The following is an 11,358-nucleotide window of genomic DNA, read 5'->3' on the forward strand; positions in this document are numbered from 1 at the left end:
TTAGGAGGCGCTGGAAATTCTCTCTTTTTTCTTGAATCTTTTGGTTGTGGGCAGTGATGGCCATTCATTGCTGCTCAATACATTGGAAGCTCAGGCACGTGGTTCATTTTTTTTCATTCATTTTCATTTTTTACGATCATTAGAATCAGTTTTATTGGCCAAGTATACTTACATACTCAAGGAATTTGACTTCGGTAGGTGTTAACTCTCTATACATAGACAAATAGTTATATAAACACATACTGTACAATAGAGACAGCAATATACATATTGCCATATATCAACATAATATACAAAATTACAAATAAGACATAATATAAGTACACATGGAGTGGGATGTAAAGTGCAAAAAGTAATAGTGCAAAGTAGAGTGCAAGATGCATTATCGTATCATAAATGACGTTATTGTTCTCTTGCCCACCTTGGAGAATGTTTATTGAATGATTTGAATGTGCCGTTGGCCTTAATATTATTTTTTATAAATAATAGCTTCTACTTTCAGTCTAAACTTTAACTCATCCATGCCACTCTCCATGATGTGTTTATACATTGTAAATAAAGATCAAATATAAAAAAATTACTTCAGTCTTTGTCGTTATTTGATAACTACTAATAAAAAGTAAAACTTGACTTTGGGCAAGTAGAGCTTTTTTTCCCACTGGCCCGAACTGGAAAGTGAAAAAAAAACTTAAAATTTCATACGTCAAAATAGTCATCTTGGACCCACAACCCACTCAAAATGCAATCACTCCTATTGCTTTTGCGTAGTTTTTTCTTTTTGTCATTTACGGGTCCACATAATTCAACCCTGCCCCCCATCTGTGGAATTTATGGCTTTATAACAACATAACTGACACTATTTCCTCTTTTGCTTCTAACAAGGAGGAAACCAGGGTTTAAATGGCCAGGGCTTGGTAATTTAAACGTACATTTGCTAAAGTGGCCAATTCCGTCATTGTCATTGGTAAGAAAACAAGCCAAGAACGAGCCAAATGCCTGCAAGTGTTTGTGCTCCTTACATTTTATAATGGATTCTTTCGAAGTTGACTTGTGTGAACTTTTAGTAGTGTAGAACTAGTATTCCTGCATGCATTTCACACCAATCATTAAGGCCAAGTTTATTGCAGTACAACGTTGTATCTTTTATATATTATACTTGTTGTACGTGTCCTTATTGCACCGTGGGTAAGAGAGAAAGTATGTCCGGCACATATTGCAGAATTACAATAAAGTTGACTTAACTTGACTTGAATGTATCATGTATGTCAAATCTTCAAATCCTAAATTCCAATCATAGATTTGCTGCAAAGTCCATGCACTGAATGGATGGTGATGAAAATGTATGTTAGTTCATTATGATAAAATATTCTTATCATCCTCCTCGTTGGGACACACGGCAATATTAACCTATCACGTCACACTTTGTGTGAATATGTCCAAATTAATAAAAATAAAACCAGCTGGATGAAATGAACAGCCCTGATAATGATAACAAACGATGCAGTGAAGACAGCAATGCAACAAGTGCTGTGATTGAGTAGGGTGATGGAGGGTTGCTGCTATAGATAGATAGATAGATGGACAGACAGATACTTTATTCATCCTGGGGGAAATTTTAGGCATCCAGTAGCTTAGACAACCATAACACAACATACACACATATATCTTACATATAAAAATCACTCACAGAAATTTAAAGATTTATAAAAAAAAATGCTGCCTTTTAAACCGATGCTGAAGACACTAAAGCTAAGGCAGTTGTCATTCTTACAGACTGACAAAATTCCAGGACTTAAAAAAAAACTCAATCTTAAATCTGAAGAATAGATATTCAAGTTCAAGTCACTTCCTTATTCAGTCCCTCCAGAAAAACGTGATTATGCGATCGCATTTTTTCAAATACGGTGCACTTTCGCTGCATAAATTGCCGATTTCCGCGCAAAATATGCGGTGCTTGTATGATTTCATAATCCCCACATTTTCATTGCAAAAAAGTCCCATAATATATCTTAGCAGAAAGTTGAAAAATGTTGCGTTTACTTCACACAAGAGCAGCCATTTTCCCCTGTTGCCATGGGAACGTTATGAAGTGATGTAATTACGCGACGTGAACATCATCGAAAAGCAGGGTGCTGGGTGGGGGGGGGGGTGGAATCACTTTTCTTTCTCTTTTTCATCAAATCACAGTTTTTGCAAGTTCCCGCAATTTTATCGCATATTATTTATCTCAAATGCATATTCCATCGCATTTTTTAAGAAAACATGCCGAATAGTCAAGGATTTTTGCCCGCAACAATCACAAAAAAACTCTGCATGTTTCTGGAAGGACTGGATGATTCAGAGAATCATCACAGTTTTTTCTTCCAGGACCAAAAACTGAGTGAAGCAATTTGGTAGAAAGATACACTGCAGTACATTTCAACAAATATACATTCAACCAGATTAATAACATCAGGTTATTGATGCCAACAGTTCAATACAAAGTCAGAAGTAGTGGAAACATGACTCACCTTCAGGCCAGGCTCCCCATACCTGAACTTCATCAGTGATGCAGCAAAATGATTTGATATTCAAGCTTCAGCTGCGATACAAGAATTGCTCATACAGAAACAGAAAGACTTTTAGAAGTCTTTACAACTTTCTTGTTGATTATTAACATCCACACACAATACATAATCACGTCGTCAACCCCTAAAAAACCAAACGAGACTGCAGTAGTAAAACTATTTTAATTTAGAAAGAGATAACCCCAATTAAATCTGTACCAGTAGCACATTTTTGCAACAAATGAAACTACAGTCAGATAAAGGTGTGTTTATAAAAACTTAAGATACACCAACTAACATAGTAAAGGCCCTTTGGACCAACGTTTATGATGATAAATTCAGCCACAATTCCAATATAATATATATATATATATATATATATATATATATATATAAATGAGTTACAAGTTGTTATTGCTCTCTCATATGATGAAGTATAAAACAGAGTGTACAGTCAGGCATGTTTTTACTTTTTTCTACATACTATACTATGACTTTTTAGACTTTCTTTCGACATACTATATTATTACTTTTTTCAACTTTTTTTCGAGAAACTATGACTTTTTTCGACATACTATACTATGACTTTTTATGACTTTTTCCAACATATAGTATTTTTTCTGACTTTTTTAAGACTTTTTCAACATACTATACTTTGCCTTTTTATTACTTTATTCAACATACTATAGTATAACTTTTATGACGTCTTTAGACTAACTATACTGACTTATTTTCGACATACAATACCTGTTTTCGACGTACTATACCATGACTTATTTTCTACTTTTTTCTGTTATACTAGGACTTTCTTGTGACTTTTTCCAACGTACTAGGACTATTTTACTTATTTCAACATACAATAACTTTTTGGGACTTTTTTGACATACTATACTATGATTGCATTTTATTACCTATACAGACTTTATTTCAACTATACTATGACTTTTTAATGACTTTTCTTGACATACTATACTATGACTTTTTTTGATTTTTTTCCAACATACTATACTTTGACTTTTATGACGTTTTTAGACTAACTATACTGACTTTTTTACGACTTATTTTCGACATACAATACTAAGACCTTTTCATGGCTTTTTTTTGACGTACTATACCATGACTTTTTGGCATTTTTTTTTCAACCTACTGAACTATGACTTTTTCTATGATTCTTTCTACATACTGTACTACAACTTTTTTCTACTTTTTTTCGTTCTACTATGACTTTTTTGTGACTTTTTTTCTAAGTACTATACTATGACTTTTTTGACTTTTTTTCATCATATAGTATACTATGACTTTGTGAATTTGAATCAACATACTCTACTATGACTTTTTCGTGACATAAATTTGGGGCTTTTTTTTCGACCTACTATACTATGACTTCTTTAAACTTTTCTCAACTTACTGTACTATCTGTACTATCACTGTTCACTTTTGGGGACTTTTTTGAGATACTATACTATGACGTTTTAAGAGTTTTTCGATTCTATATTATGAATTTTTTTACGTACTATACTATGAAGTTTTTTAAAACTTTTTTGTCATACTATAATATTACTTTTTTTTACTTTTTTTGACAAACTATACTATGACTGTTGGTAACTTTTGTTATACATACTATGCTATGACTTTAACATACTACTACAACATTTTTTTTAAACTTTTTTTCGACATACTATACTATGACTTTTTTGAGAGTGTGGCTATGTTCCCATATTTCTAAGATGTATTTTCAAAATTAGGCCCTATGTTCCCACATTTCCTTTTTCATAAAAATTTATCAAGTTTTATCCCCCTTTCTCCCAATTTGGTAGCCAATTACACCCAACCTATTATCCAGTAGCAATGGACTACAGAAGGAATGTAGCTTTTAGCTAAATTTGGTAACTAACCCTAACCCTGGGAACATAGGGCCTAATTTTCAGTGAAAAAAAAATTCATAGAAATGTGGGAACATAGGGCTGACCCCTAGGACTTTTTTGACATACTATGCTATGACTTTTTTAAAACTTTTTTTCGACATACTATACTATGACTTTTTGGACTTTTTTTGACATACTATACTGAATTTTTTCTGACCTTTTTCTGACTTTTTTTGACATACTATACTATGACTTTTTTTTTCGATATACTAAACTATGACTTTTTTAAACTTTTGTTCGACATAATATACTATGACTTTTTTTATATACTAAAGTATCAGACTGGTTAACTCTGAGCTGTCTTACTCTTAACGTAAGCCAAACAGTGGGCATGTATTTCTATATCACACAACATCAGCCTGATATCTGTATTATGGGAGAGGTGATACATATTGTTGATCATTTCAAGTATCTGGGCATAATTATTGATTCTAACTTAACTTAGAAACACATCAAAAAGATCTCCAATTGTGTCAGAGCTAGTTTATCTAATTTTAGACATAGAAGACACCAGTTACCAATAGCCGCTGCTAAACAGTTTTTGCATTCAATGATCTTCACACATTTATCTTACTGTTCTACGAGCTGGTCCCAGGCAGGTGGGACTAGTGATGGGACTCCCCTAAAGCACACTGGTTCCAAACAGTGTTGGAGCTCGTATCGAATTGAAATAAGCACGTGACCGATGACGTCTGAAGTTTCGAACATCACTGAAACTCTGGAAGGGTTTGCTGGATTCATGTCGCTGCGTGCTTACCAACGCCCGTTAGAATTCACTGGAACATCGCGGGGTTATGAGTGTGGCTTGCAATTTATTTGATTAGCCTATTGCAGTTTTTTTCCAATTGCTAAAACACAATTTTGCAAACTAGGCTGGTTTTATCAAAATACTTAACACAATTCACAAAACCACACACCCAAACTGCAAAATACCTCATATATATATATATATATATATATATATATATATATATATATATATATATATATATATATATATATATCCTGCAAAATGAAGCACTGCGACCAAAACTACATATAGCATTATCAAAATCAAACTTTTGCACCACATCGTGCACACCTCATTCATATTACCAGATTTTTGTCTAATCAACTCCACACTGTTGGGCGTAATGAAAAGCACTCTCATCTTTAGTATGCTTTGTCATAACACTAAAATAGTTCAAATTGTAGAAAATTCTTGTTGAAATATTTGCAGATACACACACATGCTGTTGAAACATTTTTATTTTTTATTTTTCACCAAACAAGTCAATGCAACATATGCACAGCATATTTACATTGGACTGAACAAAAATATGCTCACAAAAAACAGTAAACCGGAAAAGAAAATTGCAGAAAAAATGTGCAGAAAAAATATATAGAAAAAAAGAGGCATCATAGTGCTTACTTCCTGATTAAAGTGGTAACCATTAACCATGGAGGTGATTGGTCAGGTGGCATGCATATTGGCCAATCAGCTCATGTAGTGTCTTTTTGAATGGCAGTGTTTTGAAATGGCAAACATGTGACTTTATGTCCGATTGTTGTGTCTTATCCAGAGAACCGTGTTCAGTGCATTTAAAAAGGGCCACTTTGAATTGCAAAATGTGTGTAAAGCAGAAAATGTGTTTAGACTTTTGGTGACTTGAGAAGAGGTTTTGCTCTCTGTGTGTCACTTTAAATAATTGTGCTATGCATGATGTCATTTTAGTGTGTTAGCAATTGGAAAAAACTGTAACAATGGAAATTAGCCTACTTACATACACCTGTACGTAATTCTACATAGCGGTAGAAGGTGGCATTGTTGCTGCAGTTTATTGAATCCCTATTTAGCCTACTTAAACATACTTACATTCAAATCCTGATCACAGTAGTTTATATTATTATATTATGTTATATTCAGACATTCAAACATAGGCTTTATATTTTTTATTCCGTCATGTCATGTTCGTGTTATTTAATTCAAGTTCAGTCATGTCATGCCATATGCATGTGTCCATTCTGTCTCGCCTATGTTCATGTTGTAAGCTTCGTTTGGCTGTGTCGAGTTCAAAGCCCATGTGTGTCAAACTGTCTGGCCCGTATATCAATTTGGGTTCACAATCAATGTTGGCCCTCCTAGTTGTGCGCCAAACCAAAAACACAGGAAAGTGTTTTTTAAACTGTAATTGTGTGACATTCAAAGCAGGATTTGGGCAGATTTGCCGACTCTGAGACTCAGAAATTCCCCCAGAAGAAGAAGCAGAGAGAGAGTTTTCATATTCATGCTGAGAAACAGGTTGTTGTTAAAAGAAAATTTAATCATTGTTTTGCTTGATTTGCTAAATTCTACGATGGCTAAGGAACTCTTTTGTAGGGCTTCATGTCAAAAAAAATACGACAAAAATGTCGGAAAAAGGAACAAATTTACAAAAAGGTGAGAAATGTCTGAGAAAGCCACAAAAAAGTCGGAACAAAAACAGCAAAAATGAGGAAAACTGCTACCAAAATGTTAAAATAAAGTGACATGCAGTAACAAAAGCACATCAATAAACTCTCCATGTCTGGCCCTTGGTGTGATTCTCTCTTTCCAGTGTGGCCCTCTGGGAAAATGAGTTTTTAGCCGCTGTCATTTCTGCTGACTGACCACCAGATGTCGCTGTGTTGTCTTCGATGCTTCGGATCATTTTGCGATACCATCAGGAAGGAGCTTCAGAGGCTTCACAAGGCTACGTTCGCCCATCACTAGGTGGGACTACCCTAAAACCCTTATGTACCCTTTACAAACAAGCTGTGAAAGTTATTGACAAAAGACCAAGAAATTACCATCACTGCACCATCATAAAAACACAACCTATTAACCTTTGACAGTTTGCTCTGTTTTGCAGACATGTGCCTGATGTGTCAATTGACCCATGATCTTACACCACCTCCACTCAAGCAATGTGTGTCATTTTGCAGAGATAACGTAAGGGTCTCCAGGGCTTCTGTAAGAGGTGACTGTTACACTCAATTTAGGAAGACTACATTTGGCCAATCAGCTTTTTCATTCACAGCAGCAGAAAAGTGGAACTTAATTCCACTTTACATTAGAGATTGTGTAAGTCTCAGCTGTTTTAAAAATGTCCTTAAAGACTTGGCTGAAGGCGAAACAATTATGTGATTATTGATATTTTTATAACATGGAATTTATATATTTTTGTATACTGGTTTATATGTTATGTAATGCTTGTTATATGTTAAGTTTCTATTTGTTTTGATAGTATTGTCTGTATAGTATATATTGTCCTTTTATCTCCCTTGCCCAGAGACCACAGATGTAAATAAGCTGTATAGTTAACTCTGGTACAGGGCCTGAACTGTGCATGGTCCCTGACAAATAAACTAAACTACTATCACTTTATTTTACTTTTTTCAACATTCTATACTATGACTATTTTACTTTTTTCGACATACTATACTATGACTTTTTTTCGACATACTATACCATGACTTTTTTTGACATAATATAGTGACTTTTTTTTTTATATACTTTGACTTTATTATGGATTTTTTCGACTTACTATACTATGACTTTTCTAAACTTATCAACATGCTATACTATGACTTCTTTAAACTGTTGTCAACTTACTGTACTGTGACTTTTTTTTATTACTTATTTCTACATACTATGACTTTTTTACTAATTTTGACGTACTATGACTTTTTTTCGACATATTATACTATGACTTTTTAATGTTTTTTTTTCACCGACATACTATTTAAGCTCAGAGGACAAGGTCATAATGGGAACTTTCCTCTTCAGGAGAAAATTTTAGTCATTTTTGAAATCATCACAACTCTTAATATACATAATTCATACACACAAACATGAAACAAAGCTGGAAACCGAAACACTTAATTAAGGTACCTTTAATTGTCATGGAAATTCAATTGCAATTCATTTAAAATTATTTCAGCGGCACTGACTGGCCTCCACAAACTACTGCAGTACATTCTTAAATCAGCTGTTTGTTTTTTGATCACTGGCCACCAGATACATTCAGTCACTACATTTTAAATACATCATCCATAATTACTACAGTATGAACACGTATATATGTTAACATACGCTGCTGTTAATCAGTGATGCCCTTCTTCTTTTTTGTCTGACTGTATTTTAAACCAGAGCCCTGAGTCATCATGCTGCATTCACTTCACCCGGGAATAATCATACTTATTAGTTCACAGTAGTACAGTTAGTAAACAATTATTTAAAAACCATAAAGATGCAATGATAGTAGTTAATCTTTTCTACAGAAACATTGAACAGATTTTTCAGACTGATCTCATGAAGTGGCGTATGTATGACACGCCAATTCGTATGCCATTATTGGTGCATTATCAAGATGCATAATCGCTTTTTAGCGTGTTTATCAACGCCGTTTGGCCTCCATCGACTTACATTATCTTGCGATTGCTGTGTGTGCTGTTTACAGCGTAGACATACACACGGACAGCTCAAAGTGCGTACAGATAACACGCCACTTGTCTTAAGAAAGTGGGCGTGTATGTTTACGCAAAGTCATGATGTCATGTTGGATTTTTCGTATTTCCAGACTTTGACAAACTAGGATTGCCAAGGATAATATTCCAGCTGAAATCTGCTCTAAGCAATGTTTTATATCAGTGTTAATCATAAGGGGCGCTGCTGTATCAGGAAGAAGCTCTGGGCTGTTTATGGAGCATTTAAAGGTAATAAATCAGCCACAAACTGAGGGAAACTTGGCCCTAATTTTAGGACTCTGAAAAATGAAGTTATATAAATTTTAATCAACTTTCTAAACCTGTGAAATGACTTCCATCTGTGCTGATATTTAGGAGCGATACAGATGGCGTTCAGGCAGAAAGATGCTGTTTTCAAAAGACCTTTTTTAGGCAATAACTAAATAATTTTTCTGTGTTCATGCCATTCTTGCATCTGTGTGTCTGCAGTAATAAATCAAACTGATTGACTTCTCACAGCTGAACAAGAAGTGTTTTTCAGCTCCTATCTTATTACCCTCGTGGTGTCTTCCTGTCGACCAGCAACTGTGTTTTTCTGGGTCAAAATGTCAACATTTTGTCGATTTTATTCCAATTTATTAGTCATTTTTTTTAAATTATGTTTTTGTCAAGTTTTTTGTCGTCTTTTTCCGATGTTTTTCACGTTTGTCAAATTTTTTTTTAACAAGTTTTTGCCACTTTTGTTCTGTTTTTTTGTCACTTTTTTTCTCCATAAAAAAAAAAAATTGTCTGGTTTTTTTTCAGCGTTTTTGTAGGTTTTTCCAAATTTGTCACTTTTTTCAACGTTTTCTGATATAGAAAGTTTTTGTAAACGGGTCAAATTTGACCCGAGGACAACAGGAGAGTTAATCAATCAATTTCAATCTACGTTCGATCTCACGTTCTATTTTCTTCCGTTTTTACACAAGTAAATACTGTGCTTGGGATCTGCGAAAAGACCGGTGACCTACACTCAGTACTGTCCCTGAACGCATCAGGACGGCTGCTTCTGCTGTGTCGACTCTGCAGACTATGTGTTACAGCTTTTCAAATAAATGCTGATTAATTCACAGGAAGTTATTGAAGAAAACCTGCTTTTTCATGCAACTGGCTTAACTTGTTGAAGGAGCTATATTTTATACATAACGCATTCAGTTAATAAACAGAAATATATCATTGCTCGCAGCTGTAAGACTTACAAGTTAACACAAGGTGTAGTAGAAAGAAGATAAATTAAATGTTTTAGCAGCGATCGGCAGTGTTAAGCGATGTGATGGGACAGATCTTTATTAAATTAAGCCTAAAAGTGTATACGTTATGTATTCTGTGTTTACGTACAGCAGATTGAAATGGGTTATAAAGTTAATATGTGTGAGCTGTATTGAATAATTTTAGCTGAAGTACAGTAGATAGTTTGCTAACTTATGTGCCCGTACTGGTCGTGCCTTTATGCTACATAAAAAAAGTGATTATTTTATATTTTATTTCATTATTTCAACTGACGTAAAACGTTTCAGCATTAGCTGCTTCTAAAACACAGGCCTAGATTTAGACTTTTTCCCCACGGGAAGTGAATGCAGCATTTTTACAACCAACTCACAATAAACAAAAGAACTAAAAAACTGGTGAAATGTGGCTCAATGGTGTTTTAAGCCCCCAACGTCGCCTTCCAGGCAGCTCACCCTCACCTTAACCCTAAACGTAACCATTGCCGCGCTGCCTGCAAGGCAACGTTGGGGGCTAACAACACCAAACACCGTGAAATGTCCGCCCGCCCTGACAGTGTCCTCTCCGATCAAACATCAATGCTAGCTGTTTTCATGGTTACTTTAATTGTTATTATTTTAAAGGAACACACCGATTATTATTCTTTATTCTCAGAACCCAGATTCAGTCCATACATACCCTTCAGGACGTAATTCGATTTGCTCAGCATATTAGTTTCCAGCTAAACCGGTAGGACGAAATTTCATCTAGCCTACTGCTTCCGGTTGCGATTGTAGCCATTTGCCTTATTTACATGTTGTGATTAGAGTCAATAATGATAGCCATCTTCTAACCGTAAACAAACCGGGAACTATATTCTCAGACAGGCTTGCTGCGAGCATATCACTCCGCCCAAGTACTATATTCTTCCGCCTGAGAATATAGTTCCCGGTTTGTTTACGGTTAGAAGATGGCTGTGTCTCATGTTACGTTGACTCTACAAATCACAACATGTAAATAGGAACATGTTGGAGTTATTTTGTCACAATTCGGAGCAGTAGGCTAGTTGGAACCAGTTACCTGCAGGATCTGTGCTAGGCTAAGCTAATGCTGGAGCCGTCAGACAGCGTTACAGCACGCACTGAGATGAGAAGGGTATGTATGGACTAGTCTAA

Source organism: Perca fluviatilis, chromosome 9, assembly GCF_010015445.1.
Source record: "Perca fluviatilis chromosome 9, GENO_Pfluv_1.0, whole genome shotgun sequence".
Taxonomy (NCBI): domain Eukaryota; kingdom Metazoa; phylum Chordata; class Actinopteri; order Perciformes; family Percidae; genus Perca; species Perca fluviatilis.